Source organism: Protopterus annectens, chromosome 3.part0 (assembly GCF_019279795.1).
Source record: "Protopterus annectens isolate FY-2018-M chromosome 3.part0, PAN1.0, whole genome shotgun sequence".
Classification (NCBI taxonomy): domain Eukaryota; kingdom Metazoa; phylum Chordata; order Ceratodontiformes; family Protopteridae; genus Protopterus; species Protopterus annectens.
Genome location: NC_056731.1, coordinates 1899960772 through 1899983798, shown reverse-complemented (window position 1 = coordinate 1899983798; position 23027 = coordinate 1899960772).

Below are 23027 nucleotides of genomic sequence, written 5' to 3'. Positions count from 1 at the left end.
TCTGCTTAAGCACTGTTATAATCAAAGACGTGAAAGGATAATGTTAGCTGGCATTTGGGTCTCAAACTTCTAGCATACTGTGCTGGTGACACTGCTGCTGCACCAAGAGCCTTTGGACAGAAAGATGTATTTCCCTTTTAGAGCTTTATCCTTTCAAATAGGAAAACCCCGGCGTGGTGATCATGGTTAATTACAAACAACTACATAGACACTCACAAATACACGCATATGTGTTCACGCACGCACACACACACACACACGTACAGGACGTTTTGACCCCGCCGATTCTCCCCCGACCTATTTAAGACACACACACACACGTCACACGTACAGGACGTTTTGACCCTGCCGATTCGCCCCCAACCTATTTGACCCCAGACAGCTGGACCCCAGTGAAAGAATATAACGTAAGTGAAGCCGAAGCAAATCAAAGCAAAAATAGAAATGAAAGACGTGTCTAAACATTATTAAAATTGGTTTAGAAAGTATTTCTTTTCTATTTATGTTCATTCGACTACACTTACTTTAAACTAAGTGCAAATTGGAACTTTAATCATACATGCAAAAACAGTAAGTGCCAAAAAAAAAGTTTGCTGACTAATCCGGACGTTCACAACATCAACTAGTCCGGAGTTTCCATATAATGATAATGTCATTATTACATAAAAATAAAGACAATTAGTGGTAAAACAACAAGCAAGGATTAAAAATAAATTATATTTGAAAATGAAAACCTAATGAGCAGTCATTTTGACAGATGTCTGCTTTAAAGTTCTGTTTGTTTCCCTGCTGAAGTTAATGGGCTGTGGGTGTAAACTGTAGAGGCACTGAGCATTGTGATCGTGAAATGGATGTTTGACCCTAGAATTGGACTTCTAAGCTTTGAATTACTTGTCGATACTTTTTACAAATAAATTCTTGAGTCCTTAAAAACAGTGTTTTACTTAGGAATGTTTGTGCACTGTAGAGGGATTAGACTGTATTGTATGTTTGTCTTTACGCTCTGCAATCAAGTCAAGTCCTCAGCAACACTACACACTATCAGCGTTGCTGGAAATCAAGAGTGTTTGCATTTACTCATACACCCATATCCACTTTCCTGAGGTTCTGATGTGCTTTGATGGTAGACGGTGGGAAATGGTGAAAATTGCATGTTGCTGCTTGAGCTTTGGTGGTAGTATAAATGTTCAAGATGAAGGAGGCATATTAACCTGAATAAAAAATGATTTCATTTAATTTTAAAGAAATTATTTATATTAGATAATAGATTAGTTAATATATCAACATAATATAAAATAAAAAAATATGTAATTGATGGAAAACGTATGTTATAAAGTAACATTAGTCATAATATGTTAAACATGACACTAGTTATTATATGTTAGATTTTAATGTTATATTTATACTAACCAATCTAATTAAATAAAATAAAAATATTAAAAATATATTTACAATGAAAAATTAACTGTTATTATTGAATAATTGATTAATAACTTAATGATAAAGTACTTTAAAATAATATATTTGAGGTCAAATAGTTCGGGGTTGAGCTGTCCACTAAAAAATCACATATATATATATACATGAAATTGTATAGAAATGCATTGGGGTCGAATTGTCCAGGGTCGAATAGTCCCGCTTCCACACGAACACACACATGCACAACCTGCGTGGGCACTGTTAGAATCATAAAAGTGAAAGAATATTATTAGCTTTAATTTGGAACTTGATCTTGGGACCCATAGCATACCATGTGCAAATCTTTCTGTGTCTTTGTAATTTGAACTAATGAATATGAATTTTCAGGAACTTGAAGATCAGTGGTAGACAGACAAACCTAGTGTGCTAAACTCTATCCGATCTTGAATAGTGAGACTCCTCCAAGTGCCTGAGAAAAAAACAAGATTGAGTTACTGAAATAATTTCTTGTATACTCAATCCTACAGATTCCTACAAATATAGTCTACTTTGGGCACCGGCAAGGCATGTACATTTGTTGTAAACACATTACCCATCTTTTATCTACTGACCTCATTATTTATGAGTCTTTTGTAACTCTTAAATATGTTGTTATTCCATGTTGGGGAAACACCTTTAGCTGTAACCATGAAAGACATCAGAATGATCGCAACCAATTTGTGCAGCATTCAAAATAAATTTGCTGACACCAAGCTTGAGTTCACCAACACAGCTAAAGTATTGTAAGAATCCTCAAGATGCTGTTTTCCTATCCATGCATCATTTTTTCAAGCCCTACTAAAGTCATATAATTGCAAACCGAATTGGAGAGGGAGTTTCATGACTTGCCAATAACAATAATGACTTTGTTTCGGTTATATCATTTTCTGTATTTAATTACCATGAACCAAATTGGCCTATGTGTGAATGTGTGATATGCTATTAACTTAAACTCTTAGTCTCAGTTGTCAACCCCAACCTCCCAGTCTTCTGTAAGTGAAGTGCAAAATGCACTTCTTAACAACCTACACTACAGTCTTTCTTTGTTGATACAGAACATGAGCCTCTACTGTGAGGGCAGCATAACATTTGTGCCTTATATAACACGTGCTAAGTATGGATTCTATCAACTTGTGACTGAGTCAAGAACATCCATTCCAGCCTCTGAGAATTATACCATCCTTGACTGGTTATCGCAGTAGCTTCCTTTGATATTTTACATACAATGCAGTTCCCCTATTTCAGAGTTCACTTCTGTATCTCCATTTATCTCCACTTTTACAGACATATGGTCTTACTGTCTACCAGTAGTAATCATATGTAGGACCTTATGTAATGAGCAATTATTGTACGGACTGACTACCATTGATCAGTCCTATGTAACTACTGAAAATGATTGCAGTACAACACTTCAGCACGTTCTTAACATATTGCTATCCCTCCAAGAGAAGTATTGTTCCTCCAAAAGCAAAAGAGACAGTGGTGCACAAGTCAAAATACCAAGTCTAAAGTCATCTGTCTCACTATTACCATTACTGTCTACTCAGAGAACAGTACAACTAGAAAAAAATAAGGCCCAACAAATGAAACAACACGTGATCTTTTTAGGTAAATGAAGGAGAATTCTGGAAAGAAATTAATCCTTTAGCAAGAAGTGACAAGCCTACTCATCATGCTTCCCAACTGTTAAAAGCCCTTTAATTTCAACTCCCAAAGAAATTGCAGAATTGTTTGCAAAACACTTTGCTTTTCAGTTCAATACATCCATGATACCCAGCCATTCTCCTTCTTACTCTGCTGTACAGAGAAGTTTTGGCATTAAAACGTTCAGTTTATGAGTATGTCATTAAGTAAAATATGCCATTGGTTCATGGAAATAGCCAGTTATAGAATAGCATCCTCCAGATGGCTTTGCCCTAAACATCTGTGTGTTTGTAACATATATATTGCATCCCTTTGAGACATAAATTAAAATATCCCTTTCATGAGTAGTGGCTTACCTGACTACTGGAAAAGGGCATACAGGCCACCTGTCCCCAAATCAGCCAGATTCTTTCAGTCCGTTAATATTACTGTATCTGTTACACAAAATGTTAGAAATGGCTACTACATCACAGTTCCAGTCTCACAGTGAGGATTTCAGTCTCCTTTCTAATGATTAGCAAGGCTTTAAGGTAGAACATAACAGTAATTCAGATCCATTCTTACAAAGGAATCTCAAGGGAGCTGTGTCCTTAGATCTTTCTAAGGCCTATGTGTGAATAATTTAATATTGCTCAAGGACAGCCTGTTACGTAGCCTCAGCTTTTATATTACTAAACTGATTCCCTGACTCCCTGCAGTAAAGGTATGCCAGAATGAGCTATCACTAGAGTTAGTCATCACTTTGACTGACAATGACTAGATAGATTATAAGTGAAGTGTAATGTTTGCAACTAAAATTATGTCAATATGGTTTGTGATGTATAATGTTTGCAACTAAAATTGTCAATATGTTTTGTTTTTATTTATATAAATGTATGATTGCCTATATCATATGTGATAAGTTAATAAAGATATTTCTTGTTTAAAAAAATATAGTTCATTCAAATCCTGACTTCTTTTAAACCTTGTTCCTTCTCTGTACTCTGCATGTATTGCTCCAACAATTCCCATTGTTTTCTATGTAATCTGCTCCAACCATTTTCAGTTGGTTTAGACTTTAATTTCCATTTTTTAGCAATTGTTTTTTTGTCATCCACCATAATTAAATTCAGCAAGGCTTTGTTATGTATAGGCAATTCTGACTCTTTATCATAGCTCACAAAATCATTTCCTTAGTTATACCAATTTGCTCACCCAGTATCTCCAACAGAGCAGTCTCCAGGGAATCTTAAATGTCTGACAGTTCAGTACACTCCCAGGAAATATGTTCCCCATTACCTCTTTCTTTCCCATCACACCTCCAACATTTGCGGTCTACCTGAGGAAAAATTCTTTGGAGTTTACTTGAGGTATAAAAATGCCTATATAAACACTTCCTAGCAAAGATACTAAATTTTCTAGTCTTTGTTCATTTTTTTTAAATTTTCCAATAAACAAATAACATATATTCAAATTCAAAATAATTACTTTATAAATGATGTAATGAATTATTATGAAGAACAAACAAAATAAACTATATACGAAATATAAAAAGGCCTAAAAACAGAATGATGAAAATAATGCTCCAGATTTTTTTCCATTATTAATTTCAGTTAGTACCTGCATTCTTCTTGCACAAATCAATAAGAGAAATCACTTTAATCCAAGGATTTTTGATGAATTGGTTAGGACGAATTATTAGTTGTTTGACTTTAGTCTTTCTGAGTGCTGTTTCCTTTAAGAACAGAAGAAAGTCTTCAAATTTTGGAAGAGTAGATATTTTCCATTTCTTGATCATGCATTTCCTTGCTACAGCAAGGATGGATCAAATAAGCATATAGTTAATGTTCAACAAATCATTTTTACCATTTACATTAAATAATATTATAAACTTTGATAAAGAAAATTTATCAGTGAATAAAGCTTCTAAAAATTTCTCTTAGTCCAGAATACATTCAAGGAGGAACATTCATGGCATATATGAATCCAATCTGCTTTCCATGCTTGTAAACACATTCAGCACAAACGAGTATTGTTATTCATTTTGGCAATTATATTTGGGGTTAAAAAGTTTGATGCAGAAATTTCCTGGTAAAAATATACCAGTATTGAGACCAAGAAGTGTGACTAACAGTTGATAACTGAGATTTATTATGTGAAGTAAGTTGAGATACATGACCTAAAGCAGCATGATTCCATAATTATTGATTTGTTTATTTTATACCCAGAGAATATTTTATAAACCTTCAAAATTAAATTATCAATTTTTGTGTTATTTATATGTAATTTCAAATATTAAGAAAACATTTACATTCTTCTTTAAAATGTGAATTGGAGATGGATATATATATATAATTCATTTGCATGAGATTTAAGATTATGTAATAACCAATTTTGAGAATTTAAATTAAATTCTGTGATAAGTTGTTAAATCTTTGGGTTTTAAATATTTAATACAATGATACCAGCAGACAAACCCTTTGGCCTCCCAAAATTCCAGTGTATGATTATTAATTTTATTGAAAAAAATGTGTAATGCTGAAACGGGTTAGAGATTTTAACCATATTTTCATGTGAATATTAGAGAACACCATATTCTTAAAAGTTTTTAGTATAGAATTTACGTATTGGTAATCTGTACGATAGAATACTTTATACTGTACTAAATTTAAATTACAAAGATAATGCCAAAATAAATTATTTGAATTAAAATCTATTTACGTAAAACATTGTTCTCTAGCATATATAAGTGTAAAGATTTCCAATTTGAATTATAGTTATGGCAATCCAATTTAGTATAATTTTAAATATTGAAGCTTTTATGTAAGTATCATCTATATCTGGAAAATTAATTTCCCCTAGACTCTAGGGTCATATGTGATGTGAGAGAACTATTCTAGGTTTGTGAGGTAACCAAAGAAAATTTAAGAAGAGATTATTTATTTCCCTAATGTGTTGTTTATTTGGATAAAGAGATAAGGCTTGAATTATATATAGATTCCTTACATTAGACTGACAGCACGGAAGATCGACACTCAAAACACCGACGCCAGAAGAACGACGAAGCAGATGACCAAGTCGTAATCCCGACAGCGAAAACACAGACTGGTAACTTGTGAGCTTGACCTGGTAAGTGTGCAATAGTGAGAGACTTAGGGTTAGGGTGCGGGTAAGGAAAGTATGCGATAGTGAGGGACTTAAGGTTAGGGTGCGGGTAAGGTTAGTGTGTGATAGTGAGGGACTTAGGGTTAGGGTGCAGGTAAGGTTAGTGTGTGATAGTGAGGGACTTAGGGTTAGGGTGCGGTAAGGTAAGTGTGCGATAATGAGGGACTTAGGGTGCGGGTAAGGTGAGTGTGCGATAGTTACGGACCTTAGGGTTTGGGTTAAGGCTAGTGCATAGATAGTTTTGTGTAAGGTGTAGTGTAGGTTTTTAGGTTGTTGGTGTGCATGTGTTGTGTGTAACAGTGACCTTTTTGTTTTGTTAAGTGTTAGGATTGTGGTGTGTCAGGCATGTGAACTTTCGTGTTTTTGAGGTTTCGTTCTTCTGGCATCGGTGTTTTGAGTGTCGATCTTCCGAGCTGTCGGTCTAACATAGGGAACTCATATATATATATATATATATATATATATATATATATGTGTATGTGTATGTGTATGTATATATATATATATATATATATATATATATATATATATATGTGTGTGTATGTATATATATATATATATATATATTGGGGGAAAAGAATCATTTTTATTAATTGAAATATGTCCTGAAATGAAATGGTTATTTTATTCCATTTATAAATAATATTTGTGTTCTGTGTATGATATTATCATAGTTAACATTTCTTATTTTATCTATGGGCTATAGTCATTTGACCAAATATTCCAATGAGGCAATCTGAGAGCCAATAATAGGATTTTAAAAAAGTAGATTTCTTCTTCTTATTTATTATTATAAATTTAGACTTAGTTTGATTGAAATAAAGTCCAGAAACAGATTGAAACATTTCTACTGTAGACTGAAGCAAATGTTTCTACTGTAGACTGAAGCTCAAAAAGAGTAGTTTGTGAATTAGAGAATTAATAGGATATCATCAGCAAATAGCATGAGTTTAGAGGAATAAGTATTAGATGTTTTTATACCTTTAATGTTTTGATTTTGCTGAGTTAAATTTGGTAAGAACTTCAATTGCTAATGCAAATAAAGTTGGAGAAAGAAGACATACTAGTTTGGTGTCTTTTGTTAAGGAAGTGTATTCAGAAATAAAATGACCAATTTTTACATATGCTAAATCATTTTTATAAATGTTCTTTAAAAGTGATATACAGTTTATGGGGAAATCAAATAATTCTAGAATTTTAAACAAGTAATCCCAGTTTGGAGAATCAAAAGCTGTTTCAGTATCAAGACTAACTAATAGGGCTTCTTTATTTTTCATATTCAGATGATCTATAAGAGTTAAAATACATTTAATATTTTGTCATATATTTGTCTTTGATGTATACAACTCATTTGATCTAAACTAATTACTTGAGTTATGTGTTCTTTTATTCTGTCGGTAATGATAGATATGAAAATCTTATAATCATTACTAAAAAGTGAACTTGGCCTATAAGAAGAGCAAATTAGTGAATTTTTGTTATCTTTTAATATTGGAGTTATTAGAGCATACTTCCACAAAGGAGGACTCTTTTCATTAGACTGAATATCAATTAGAGTTTTGTGAAAGAACAGTAGGCTAGCTAAAGGAAAGTGTTTGTATATTTCTGATATTATCCCATCTAAACCTGGGGCTTTATTGGATTTTAATTTTTTTAATTTTTGTCTACAACTTCTTTGTAAGTGATGATTATGTTTATATTGTCTTTTAAATTGGCTGGTATTTTCTTAACATTAATATTGTCAGAATTAAAAGTTGAGGTTGATGTATGTTACATGAATTAGTGTTTAGAGTAGTATAATGAAATCTGAAGGCATCAAGAATTTCCATAATGTCTGTGATTTTTTTTTTTTTTTTCATTCCTAATATCTAAAGTATTATTAAATTTAAATTGAATCTTCACTCTTCTGGAAAGATTATGCATATGGTTAGGAGATAGAGAATGACAATTCAGTTTTAATCGTTCTAATGCTAGGTTAGACTTGCGTGTTAAAATATCAGAATATATTTTTTTAGAGTTTCTATTTTTTGTATATTGGATTTATTATTTTGATGCCCTTAGATATGACTACAAGAAGTCAGTTTTGAATATTTTGAAATTCTGATTCCCATTCTTTAATTTTATTTTTATACCAAATTAAAAAAATCCCCAAAACATATGCTTTTAACTTATCCTAAATCACAACAATATCTATGTCTGTTGTGTTATTAATTTCCAAAAATGAATTCAGTTGTGAAGTTATCCAAGATTTAAATTCCTTAAGCCTAGTTATGCAAGTGGGTATTCCTGTTGTTAAAGATAATCTTTTGGAAGTAGCTTAAAATTTTTATATGAGAACATCATGATCATATAGAACAGTGATATAGTAAAGTATGAAATTCTAGAGTTTAAGTTGTATGATATTAGCATTCTATCTGTTCTGGTCTGAGTACCAAACCTGCAGTCTTGATAAGAGAAAAGAAGTGAGCTAGAGTCTTTCATATTAAAAGTGGCCTTTAAATTAAGAGATTCTATCAATTTTATTAGTACTTTAGCTGTAGATATTAATCTGAATTTTCTTTTGTTGGTATCAGAGTCTTCTAGTATGCAGTTAAAATCCGTACCTATAAACTCCCTTTGTATTTATCAGTTATTTTATCTAGAAGTCTCTTAGCAAGATTTGAACCCAAAACCAGCAACCAATAAAGGTTAACTAAAGTCCATGATCTATTATTAAATTTAAAAAAATATGTATGTCAAAAGACCTTTTTGATCTTCATTTTTATATACAATCTGGAGAGAAACAGTGGATTTTTTTCCATGAAATCATGGCACCTCTTTATTTGATTTAAAATTTGACTGAGTTAGAATTGTACATTTCCCTGGATTCCAGATATCTTTTTTTCTGAAAGTTTGATGCGAGTCTCTTGGAATAAAAGTACTTGAGCTTTATTTATATTTAAATAATGTATTACGTTTTCTCTTTTCCTTGGATTGTTTAAGCCATTCACATTCAAAGATGCTCTAGATATATCCATTTATGTAATTTAAAAATTGTTTATATATTAAAGTTATAATAGAAATATGATTCAGTAAGTCAATATAAATAGTGATGCTCTTTTGCTTTTGGAGCATTGATTTGAAAAAAATCAGGCCATAAAGAGAAAAACTGATTAAAAAATAAAATAAATGCTACAAATGTAAATAAATGACTTAACAGCAAACATGAAATTATCACAATTCCTAGTCCAGTAGCTAAAGAAACCAGCTATCCAGCATTTCCCTACCAAACAACATATATACTACAAGAGCTCTGTATCAGTATATAAATTATCGGGACTTTATATAATTATAAAACATTTTAAAACAGAGTTAGACGGTCATACTGAAAAAAACAATCCGAAAAAAACTAAATGAAAACTCCAGCCAAGCTAGAACTTCCAATGAGTGACCTCCCAAACCTCCTGTAACAGAGGCACATGGGATACATGCAAATGACCCTTATGAACATCAGGTATTTCAGCTATATGGCAATTCTGATTGCCCATAACTTTTACATTTGAAGTCGTTTTAATGGACAATGTAACAACCCTGTGTTTCTTATGCTTAGTCAAACACTCTGCTTATACTATGCTGATGAGGTCATAACAAGGCCAAAATATGCATATCCATAGCTAGTGGGGTTTGGCTTTATTGGCCTGATATTGTCCATTAAAACGACTTCAAATATAAAAGTCATGGGCAATCAGAATCGCCATATAACTGAAACACCTGATGTTCATAAGGGTCATTTGCATGTATCCCGTGTGCCTCTGTTACAGGAGGTTTGGGAGGTCACTCATTGGAAGTTCTAGCTTGGCTGGAGTTTTCATTTAGTTTTTATAATTATAAAACATGTATATAGTTGATTATATTTAAATGAGACATAAATAACAATGAAAAATATATAAAGTAATTTCTGATATGCTGCATATCATTTTTTTTTTCTAAAAATAAACCAGTAAAGTAGATGTAGGCACCCCTAAATATATGTTGAATTCCAAAACAATGAACTTATGAACTTTACAATTGTTTTCTTATAAAGTATTCTTATCCCTCATCATCATCATCTTCTTTCGGCTGTTCCTATTAGGGGTCACCACAGCGGATCACCTGTTTCCATTTCTTCCTGTCCTCTGCATCTTGCTCTGTTACACCAACCACCTGCATGTCCTCTCTCACCATATCCATAAACCTTATCTTAGGCCTTCCTCTTTTCCTGTTACCTGGTAGCTTCATCCTTAGCATCTTTTTCCCAATATACTCAGCATCCCTCCTCAGCACATGTCCAAACCAACGTAATCTTGCCGCTCTGGCTTTGTCTCCAAACCTTCCAACCTGGGCTGACCCTCTAATATATTTATTCCTAATCCTGTCCACCCTCATCACACCCAGTGCAAATCTTAACATCTTTAACTCTGCCACATCCAGCTCAAACTCCTGCCTTTTTGTCAGTACCACTGTCTCCAACCCATATAACATAGCTGGTCTCACTACCTTATTGTAGACCTTTCCTTTCACTCTTACAGGTACTCGTCTGTCGTAAATCACTCCCAACACTCTTCTTCACCCACTCCATCCTGCCTGTACTCTCTTCCACACTCACCGTTACTCTGAACTATTGACCCCAAGTATTTAAACTCATCCACCTTCGCCACCTCTACTCCTTGCATCCTCACCATTCTTCTATCCTCCCTCTTATTCACACACGCATATTCTGTCTTAGCCCTGCTGACCTTCATTCCTCTTCTCTCTAGAGCATATCTCCATCTCTCCAGGGTCTCCTCCACCTGTTCCCTACTCTCACTACAGATCACAATGTCATCTGCAAACATCATAGTCCATGGGGACTCCTGTCTGATCTCGTCTGTCAACCTGTCCTTCACCATTGCAAATAAGAAAGGGCTCAGAGCTGATCCTTGATGTAACCCCACCACCACCTTAAATGCATCCGTCACTCCCACCGCTGACCTCACAGCTGTCACACTACCCTCGTATATATCCTGTACCACTCTTACATACTTCTCTGACACTCCTGACTTCCTCATATAATACCACAACTCCTTTCTAGGCACCCTGTCATATTCTTTCTCTAAGTCTACAAAAATACAATGCAACTCCTTCTGACATTCTCTGTACTTTTCCATCAACACTCTCAGAGCAAACATCACATCTGTAGTGCTCTTTCCCGGCATGAAACCATACTGCAGTTCGCTAATCATCACGTCCCTTCTTAACCAAGCTTCCACTACTCTTTCCCATAACATCTTGCTGTGACTGATCAATTTAATCCCTCTGTAGTTACTACAGCTCTGCACATCATCCTTATTCTTAAAAATCGGTACCAAAACACTTTTTCTCCATTCCTCAGGCATCCTCTCACTTTCCAAGATTTCATTAAACAATCTGGTTAAAAACTCCACTGCCATTTCATCTAAACACTTCCATGCTTCTACAGGTATGTCATCTGGGCCAGCAGCCTTTCCATTCTTCATTCTCTTCATAGCTATCCTTACTTCCTCCTTGCTAATCCATTGTACTTCATGATTCACTATCCCTACATCATCCAACCTTCTCTCCCTCTCATTCTCTTCATTCATCAACCCCTCAAAGTACTCTTTCCATCTCCTCAACACACTCTCCTCGCTTGTATGTTTCCCTCATTATCCTTTATCACCTTTACCTGCTGCACATCTTTCCTAGCTCAGTCCCTCTGTCTAGCCAATCGGTACAGGTCCTTTTCTCCCTCCTTAGTGTCCAACCTTTCATACAACTCTTCATATGCCTTATCCTTAGCCTTCACCACCTCTCTCTTTGCCATGCACCTCATCTCCTTATACTCCTGTCTACTTTCTTCATCTCTCTGACAATCCCACTTCTTCTTTGCCAACCTGTTTGCCTGTATACTCATCTGTACTTCCTCATTCCACCACCATGTCTACTTGTCGTCCTTCCTCTGTCCCGATCTGATACCAAGCACCTTTCTAGCCGTCTCCCTTACTAGCTCTGCTGTAGTTACTCAGCTGTTTGGTAACTCTTCACTGCCACCCAGTGCCTATCTTAACTCATCCCTGAACTCCACCTCACAATTACCCTTTTTCAATTTCCACCATTTGATCCTTGGTGCTGCCCTCACACTCCTCCTCCTCTTCTTGATCACCAACGTCATCCTACAAACCACCATCCTATGCTGCCTAACTACACTTTCTCCGTTCACCACTTTACAGTCTCCAATCTCCTTCAAACTGGCCCTCCTACATAAGATATAATCCACCTGTGTGCATCTTCCTCCACTCTTGTATGTCACCCTATGCTCCTCCCTCTTGTTAAAATACGTATTCACCACAGCCATGTCCATCCTTTTCGCAAAATCCACTACCATCTGACCTTCTGCATTCCTTTGTTTAACAGCATACCTAACCATCGCTTTCTCATCCCCTCTGTTCCCTTCACCAACATGCCCATTGAAATGTGCTCCAATCACCACTCTCTCACCCTTGGGTGCAGTCATCACCACTTCATCCAATTCACTCCAAAATTTTACTTTCTCATCTATTGCACACCCAACATGTGGAGCATATGCACTAACAACATTCATCATTACACCATCAATTTCCAGCTTCATAAACATCACTCTATCCGACACTCTTTTCACCTCCAAAACACTCTTTGCATACTGTTCCTTCAGAATAATTCCTACGCCATTTCTACTCCCATCTACACCATGATAAAACAATTTGAAACCACCTCCGATACACCTAGCCTTATTCCCCTTCCATCTGGTCTCTTGCACACACAATATACCAACCTTCCTTCTGTCCATCATATCAGCTAGCTCTCTCCCTATACCAGTCATACTGCCAACATTCAAAGTTCCGACCCTCACTACCACAGTCCTAACCTTTCTCCTGTCTTCCTGCCTTCAGCCATGCCTTCCACCTCTTCTCCTCCTTCAGCCAACAGTAGCCCAATTTCCGCCAGCACCCTGTGGGCTAACAGTACTGGTGGTGGTGGTTGTTAACCCGGGCCTCAACTGATCCGGTATGGAAATATTTACTGGTGACTGCATGAAATGATTTGGTGAAGTTTTACACCGGATGCCCTTCCTGATGCAACCCTCTCCATTTATCCGGGCTTGGGACCAGCACAAAGAAATGCACTGGCTTGTGCATCCCTCATACTAATATAATATTTATAAGTTAAATTATGCAGTAAGAAACATCAGTAATTCAAAAACAGGCAACATTAATGTAATTCAAATATATGTTGTATTTGGCTTCTTTCTTATTATTTATACTAGATTGTTACATTAGAAAAAGTGAGATGATATGAACTTAATTTTCTTATACTGGTGAACCAGGACTAACTCACCTTACAACCACTTGAAGTTATGGACATCTGCATTTCATTGTTCATTAAATTTCTAAGATACTTCTCTGAATACATCAAAAGGAATTGTATACAATCTAAACCTAGTGAGTTCATATTTATATCTGTATTATTCTGTTAAAAAGAATAATAGGAAGTCTTATGCAACTTAAATACATTCTTTTCATTACATCATTAAGTCTTGAAACATAAGACAAAATGAGGGTTCATAGAAATAAGAGCCCATCTGCATGAATCTTTTTTTTTTATTCTTTTATTTTTCTTTTTTCTTCTTCTTTCCCCCTGTCCCTTCAGAAAATCTACAGAACCAAGTCGAACAAATCACTAGCAGTTTGAGGGTAAGAAATTAAATGCAGAGATTTTTTCATTGAAAAATGCTTCTAAAAAGTAGAAAATTATTAATTCTATTTCTTTACATAGGAAATGTGTTCTTTCAAATGCTTTGAAGTATCACTAATGTAGTTCCAAATTCACAACACTGATTTTTTTCAATGCCTATAGTCTCTACCTACAGAGTGTGCAAGAACCCTCTCCATGGTAAAGACTTTTAACTCTTGAATGCATTGTTTTATTGCAGCTAGTTTAATTTTAATGGATAAAAAAGTTAGAGCATACAATTCATATTTGTAAATAACACTTCTTGTAGGGATACTTCTAAGCAGATCATACCTTATAACAATTTGTTGCTTTGATTATATAAGCACAGAGACTTAGTACATAAACTTTTCTGTAAAATAACTTCATCTGTGTATACTAACTATAGTACTTGTATTATGGTTAGAGATAAAGTTAGGATTTGTGCTAGTTATTAAGATAATGGTGATGAAGGACAACAGGCTAAAGATAAAAGTGCTTATTAAGTGTTTTTCATTTAGTCACAATAACCAAACGTCTTCAGATGAACTAAAACTTCGTACCAATGCATTTAAAAACCATCAACCATAAGTCATGTGTTCTATTATGAACCAATAAAACAACCACTTGTCTGCTTACCCCTCCCCTAACCTAACATACTGAAGAATGTCATAATTGCTTGATCATTAACTATATATCTGTACAACCCACATAAATAATTATGAAACAACTTTTTAAAAAATTGGTGTGTTTAAGAAACACACAAAGTTGTTTCATAATTATTCATTAATTAGAATGCTTGAAACAACGCATAGTACCAAAGGTGCTTCATACTTGGCAATATTCAGCTGGTTTGGTGGTGAATTCAGCAGTCCATTTTGACTTATTAAAATTGTTTGACAAGCACGGGTTCAAACTTTTAGAGCTTATGATCAAGCATTACCAATTACAGATTGATAATATAGCCAAGGAAGTATCTGCAATAGATAATGTGGTGAAATCTGACATGGACTTCAGTTGATACCGTTTTGACTATAATAGAATTTTACCAATATTGACCAGCATTTGGTGAAATTGAAAAGCACTAAACTTAAGAAACTTGAACGGGACCAGGCAGACTATGGAAAAGGTCTTGCCATCCGTGTCTACTGTCTTCTCACGGATGGAATCCCATTGGTGGACCCACAGCATATGCTTCAAATGTATGAGGAATTAGGGCTGAAGAGGATTTAAGTACGACAGTTCCTGGTACAAGTTCACTTGGTCACAATGAAGAAGAGGAAACACCGATTATTAGATGGAGTGAGAGTATTCAGAATAATAATTCAAATGACAACATCAATAACTAGGAAGGAAATTTTCACAATGTCAGATTGACTGGTTCTAACCCAAAGCATCAGAACCAGCCTCAATGCAGGAACAACACTTGGAAATGGAACAACCGCAGGAGGTAACAGTTAGTTTAAATAATGACTTACTAGTAGATAACAACAACTGTAATATAATTTCAAACAGTGCTGGTGACTTTAATATATACAACTTTTCATCCTTCACTGTTGAACCAATTCTAGCTGACTTATTAGCTAAAGGGCTTACATTTGTGCCTGCACAGTGGGCAAATTTAGCTAAGACAGTAATGATTGTAAAACTTTTTGTTAAGAAAATGAACTTGGCACTATTTGGTAATAATACAGACTTCAAGTCTGAGTTTAAAATCTTGAGCACATACAGCCCTCCAGTCCATCCAGTTTTGAACTTATTTGAGTGAATTTGTGAAATGGACCTTTTGGTCTTCACTGGATGGTACTAAAAAGTTGAAAGTATTTAATATTAATGAGGGTTATGTTGACAACATCAGTAAGAGTGAATGGCAAGCCCCTAAGCTGCAGTGAGAGTAACTAAACCTGATAAGGGGGGTGGACTGGTTTTTATGGACTCTAATGATTATGCTAACAAGATGAAACAGATTTTAGAAGGGGATACTTACCAACATGTATCACTTAATGAACTTAATACTGCCTATCAAAGTATTAAAAGCTATGTTAATGATCTGTTTATTGAACAAAAAATTGATGTTCATATGTATAATTATATGACAATGCTAGCTCATAAAGTTTCAATTCTCTTTTGCATCCCTAAAGTCCACAAAAGCTTAGTTAATCCACCAATGAGACCACTTGTAGATGTGTGCAATTCTATCACATATCCATGTGCTAAAGTAGTAGATGGGTTACTAAAAAACTATATTACATGTGAATCACAAATTTGTAAGGACTCTTGGTCATTTTTAGTGAAAATACAAGACTTCGAGTTTAATATTAACTACAACTTTTTGACTATCGACGTAAAAGATCTGTATACATCTATTCCCCATGAAGAAGGAATAGAATGGGTATACTTTATGTTGAGGGCTAGAGGGGCACCACCTTTGGATATATTTTGAGTGGAAGTACTCCTTGACATCATTCTCACAAACAATTATATCATGTTCAACAACAAATACTACCTCAAAAAAATCAGGGTAGCGATGGGCTCCCCATATGTGGCTAGTTTTGCTAATCTAGTCATGGCCTATTCTGAGGGGGAATGCGTGTTTACGAACAACCAAGTATCTGAAAGCATCCACTTATATACTAGATACCGTTTTGATATTTTTATAATACTCAAGGGTGATTCTAAAAAAGCTTCCCATCTAGTGAACTATTTTAATACCACCACCCATTTTTTACAGTTCATGTCTAGTTTCAGCCAAGAAACAATATCCTACCTGGATGTTGAACTTAAGAAGGATAGTATTAGAGGTAGATATATGTCAAAAATTTATAGGAAAAGTAGGTACTCACATGCATTCCTTCACTATTCGAGCTGCCATCCTTTTCACTGGAAACATTCAGTGGTTAAAGGCCAACTTTTTAGGGCAGCTAGAATGGTAACTGATGACGAAAACTTTGTCAATGAGTACAATAATTTAAGAAGTATGTTTCGTAGACGTGGTTACCCCAGTGCACCGATATCAAACTTAGTTGATGACGTTCAAAGTAAAAGATCGGTTGTAGTTTATAAACCTATCCTTAGACATGAAGAATCATAGACCAATAACGTGGGAGTCGTATTGAGTAATACTAGTGTCAAGCAGAGTACTTCTAATGACACTAATTTTAAGTTGTTTCATCACAACTTTTAGTTTAGATGCCCCTATACTTAGTAGCATCATATATAAAAATTGGAATTTAGAAATGAATGGCACTTCTGTTTTGACTAAAACTGGTGAATATCCAAAACTAATTTTTAGGAGGGGACCTAATTTGAAAAGTTTGTTAGAAAATAGAATTATTTGTCCAACTCACTGCTGAGGTATGTATAAGTGCGAAATGTGTGCCTATTGTAAATTCAAAGATCTGGGCAGAGCATTTAACATTAAAGGGGTCACATATAAAACTAACAAAATATATAACTGTAACTCCAAAATGGTAATTTATCTGGCCCAGTGCCAATGCTGTTTTGCTTATTACATAGGTAAGATGGAATGGAAGTTCAGAGAACGAGTATATGAACACATCTATGCCATCAATAAAGATCAGATGGACAATGCACTTGCAAAACACATTGCAGTGGCAAAAGAACATTCTTTTATATTTTGTGTAATTGAACAAATAGTCCCTGATTAATAGAGGTGGTCCCTATTCATTAAAGTTGGATGAGCTTGAACTGTATTGGCAAATACATATGAATGCTTATTGCTACCCAGGCATAAATGATGCATGCTCAATTTTGTGTCTATTAAAACTTAGAAGTCTTGTTACATAATGAGAATCTAGCATTATAATACACTATGTATACAGTTTGCGATATATAGATACTGTTTTACAGTAATATAAACTTTGTTTTTTTTAAACACATACCATTTTAAAAAAAAATGTTTCATAATTCATGTGGGTTGTATAGATATATATTTAATGATCAAGCAATTATGATTTTCTTCAGTATGTTGGGTTAGGGGAGGGGTAAGCAGACAAGTGGTTGTTTTATTGGTTCATAATAGAACACATGACTTATGGTTGAAGGTTTTTAAATGCATTGGTACTAAGTTTTAATTTATCTGAAGAAGTTTGGTTATAGTGACTAAACGAAAAGCACTTAATAAACACTTTTTATTTTAGCCTGTCGTCCTGTGTCACCAGTTTTTTTTCCAGTTAAATTGTTGGTCTTCATCTTTTTTTTCATTATTTTTTGCTAGTTATTAAGATAGTATAAGGTGTATGTGATATGCTAATTCCCAGTAAAGCACTAACATTTTCTGAATTGCTAACATGGGTATGTAGACTATTGAGAAAGTGAGAACATCCAGGATCCCCATGCTCAAGAATATAAACTTCAAAGCAATAATCGCACCTAAATTTATATCTGTCACATTAAGTATTTTAGTAAACTTGGAGTAATGATCTAAACAAAAGAGATGCATGACTTCCTCAACTTAACCTTGCTTACTGCAGTAGCATACAGATAGTGGTCTAACTTCCATGAGGGACATATTTCAGCTGAACTCTGTAAAAACTATTTAGCACTTCACAAATACATCACCGTAGATAACGCTTTAGCCTTGAAAGTTGTACTCCCATATGCAATATAAGGAATTATCAGTAAACCAAAGCTATATTCTATATATAAATCATTATACTCAATCTATTTTATGATTTTACATCACTTTATATATATTATTATTTGAGATGGAGTAACTTAGCAATATTTGTATATGAACACACATTTAGTTCTTTCCTTTATGTACACTACTCCTCCACTTCCATTTACTTGATTGCTTGTTGGCTTGTTTATTTTGTATTTGTTTATTTCTTTTCTGTTTGTTTGACACTTTAGATAAGCATAAATGTCCAAATGGGAAGCTCCATCTCTAGGGAAAAAAGCTCCAGCATAGAAACAACACACTGAAAAACTGTGAACTATATTAACACAATTAAGAAAGTAGATGGTATAGGAATACACAGCATACAAAATAAATTATATAGTGAATAATATACCTTAGTAAAACTTTACATGGTTGTGGATAAATTGGATGAACCCTAGCTTATACATAGAGCTAAATAAATCTATTAATAGAGTTAAATAACAATGAGTGTATAGTCTTTGAATCCTGACAAACCAATTATGCTTTCTATGCAGGCAATATTTTATTAATATAACAGTCATGAAAAAAAACCAGGAGGTGATAATGAAAAACAAGTATATATTAGAAACCATTCTAAAGAAGATGGATATGTTTGCCAGCAACAAAGGTCTTAGGGCAGTGAAATTGTTTATTGTGAGGAACTGCAATGGATTAATAAACAGATGCTTGGATAAAGCCAATGCTGACCAATAATGACTGTAAAGCAATTGAATGACTCTTTGGAAGATGGATAAATAAATTATTTGTTAAGTTCTCGTATGCCATGCCATTTGGACCCAGCTGTGATGCAGTCTGGAACAGTGGGATTTATCTATATTAATAAACCAGACAGGGATGCCAAACTGTTAGAACCCTATATAGGCTTGTCAACAATTGGGATTGACACCAAGGAAGATGCACCCCGTTCACCAGCAACAAAACTCCTGAGAATAGTAAAATGGATCACCTTGAACAATGCCCATGAATTCATAAAGAATTCACAACAAAAACATGAAAAAGAAACATGCACTGAAGTGAGAGTGATGATGCCTTGCATAAAATAACAATGCAAAACCATTGCAGTTAATTCTTTGTATTGTAGCCATGATTAAACAAGCACATACATGCATTGCAGAACGAATTGGCAAGATAATGCACAGTACATGCAGTATGAAACATTTCTTTGTTTATTTTTTGATTACCTGCTTAATGCAGTTCTGGGTCATAGTGAAACTGTAGACTTTCTTGGCAATTCGGTGTTTAAGTTAATGAAAGTAATCCAGCAAAGAGTGTCAAACCACTGCAGAACACACACACACATGCACACATACACTCACCGACATATACATACACACACCTATACACACATACAAACACATACTCACAAACACATTGTTTCCTATGCTGGTGACACCAGTCAACCCACTATTTGCCTGGAATATTTGCATACTTAAAAAAAAAAAAAAAAAACAGGCTTACTGTGGATGTGCCCACTCCAAAGTATGTACTAACAAGAAAGCCAAAGAAGCTGCTACCAAACAAGTTCATACATCTGCTGTCATAAAAAAAATCTAAAGTAATCTTTCCAGTATTGTAATTAAGTAAGAGATATGTGTAGTGTTATACCATTACTTTTATTTAAAAGCATGAGTAGCAGACTAGCAGAATCTGCTTGTTCGAGATAAAGAATATAGTAGGAAGTAACCAGATAGTGTAAAGATAACTTCTTGTATACACAACCAGTCTCGCTTGGCCAACAAAAAAATGTTATAGCTGACTAGAAAGACAACAAAGATATTACATTAAGCTTGAGGTAAGCAGCACGAGATGAATATGAAATGAGTTAAATGTTTATCTGTAGTCATTCATATCTGCTCATCAACAGTAAAAAAAATAAAGGATGAATGCTCAAATAATTTGACAAAAAATGATTCTAAAGCAAACACTTGACCTGCAGTTCCCTACCAAATGTTCCAATAAACACACCTTTCAGTACCCATATAAGTACTATAATTTGAACTAAAAAAAGTCTGACCAAATAATACCACATGTTTTACTATATTAACACAAAAACAAATCTAAATAATGAAAGGAAGAAAAACAAAGGTAATACTACATATGTACATGCATTTTAGAGTGGTCTTTAAATAACATATATTGTTTAAAGTAAATAATTAGAATGTTTACTAAAACACTTTTATATTTATTTGAGTTAGAATCTTGAAACTTTACTCTGTTCAATAGGAAATAAAATAATTAAATAAATACTTTACTATATCTATTTTCTTTTTGTGTTAAGGTCCCAAATGGTTTGAAAAATCAGGCAATACATTAAACACAAAGAAGCAATTGTTTAAAGAGACTGAGAGTTTAAACAGAAAGAGCAGTTATTTTTTGTTAATAGACTTTGAAGTTTTGCTTGAAGAAGTTGAAATAGTGTCCATCTTTTGTTTCTTTTTCTTCATATTAGACCACAAGTTTTTTTCTGATGTTCTTTTCAATGAAGGAGAGGACCAATCCATGTCTTCTGTTCTAGGTAGTAGGCTACTGTTTTTAACAACTGTAGAGGTATTTTCCAGATTGTTGAAGATTATTGTTTCATTAGTTGAATTTTTACTTTAGCAGGAAATAAGATCTGAGATTTTAGACTATTTTGTATTAAAGCTTTTAATGTGGCCAACAGTACTTTATCTGTTCTGTTGTTTTTGAAGAGTAATCATTGTCAAACCTGGTAAGGTTTTGTTTATATTTCAATGGTGCTTTCCTCAATGTAGTTTTAAGCATCAATTCTTTTATGAAAATCTTTCCTGAAGGTTTAGTATTTCAGGAAGCCAAAAGTTTGGAAAGGAAATTATATCCTCACCTTCTGATTTTTCAGGAAGTCCAAAAATGCTTATATGGCATCTCTTCTCTCTATTCTCCAAGTCATCTATTTTGTTTGAGCCAACTGTTTTGTTTTAATAAAAGGTCAGTTTGTATTTCATCTTCTTTCAGTCTGCCATCAAAGTCATTTAGAGCATTCTCCATTTCAGAAATGTTTGCTTGCTGCTTTTGAAACATTTCTTTAAAAGCCTCAGTTTGTTTAAGACAATTTTCTTTTAAGTTTTTTAGGTTGTCATGAAATCCATCCATTTTCAGAGATAATTCTTGTAGCTTTAAAGCTATTGGTTTTAAATCCTTTCTCAAAGAGATTTCAGCCTGTGAGTGTTTAGAACTACTCATTTTCAATCAAGAGTACAGTCTGCAATTAAGCTTGACAGGAAAACTTTTATGAAACCACTTAAAAATCAGAAAATAAAAAAAATTTGATAAATATATATGTCTATGCAATTTTTTTCAGTAAGTACAGTATTTTCCTATATTTCAAGAAAATTCTGCACAGCTCTAAAAAGATGATGCTTTTACGTGACTCCACCCCCAATCGTCTAAACATTGTTGCATGTTTGGGAGACATACATTTATCCCCCAGTGTTTCTTTGTGATTTGCTTATCCATTATTTCTTCCCAATCCTTTCTAACATACTCTGATTGTTTCTTATAGTTATCATAGAATATTTTGTATGCTGTTCTAATTATTCCTTCTTTAGCAGCAGCTTCTGCTATAGATTCTACTAAAACCTCTACAATGCTGGTCTTTCACTCAGGATCCTCCTATTTCTTTCTCCTTGCCTATACTCCGATATCAGTCATTGACAGGGAAGGCAGTCTGTAACCTACAGGCCAAATAAATTCTTGGCCTCTTCCCATTCTATTTCCTTTTCCTCTCTAATTATTTGCTCCCAATACTTTGGTTCTTTTGCCTGTTTTCACTAATAAATTCCAGCCCTCTCTTGTCTGTATCTCTTATTTTAGTCATCCAAATCAGCTGAATTTCCTTACTCTATTCCCGTGTTGGCTTAATTCTTAAAATATTTTCTGTTACATTATGAATATAATATCCTGTATGGTTATTGTTATTTTCCTTAAGAATTTGCATCCACAATATCAGCCCCCCCCCCCATTTCCTCATCATCCCTTTACATTTTGAATTATAGGTTTCTGCTTATGCTAGGTATAGGAGCCTTGGCTGTATAGCTCTGAAATACCCCTTCAAATCAGGTAATCCCAAGCCACCTTCTTCAATTGGAAGAATCAGCTTGTCCACCTTGACTCTTGCCATCTTCTCCTCCCAGATAAAATCTTTAAGCTCTTTATTAATTGCTGCCAACAGCTTTTCTTCTGCTTGATAACAATATGCCTGACCTGTGTATAAAACCAAAGGGACTAAAAACAATTTCAATGCTTGTATCTTACTATCCATATCAATATAACAAAGCTTCTAATTTCTCAGTTTTTGTATCTTTTGTTTAGTCTCTTC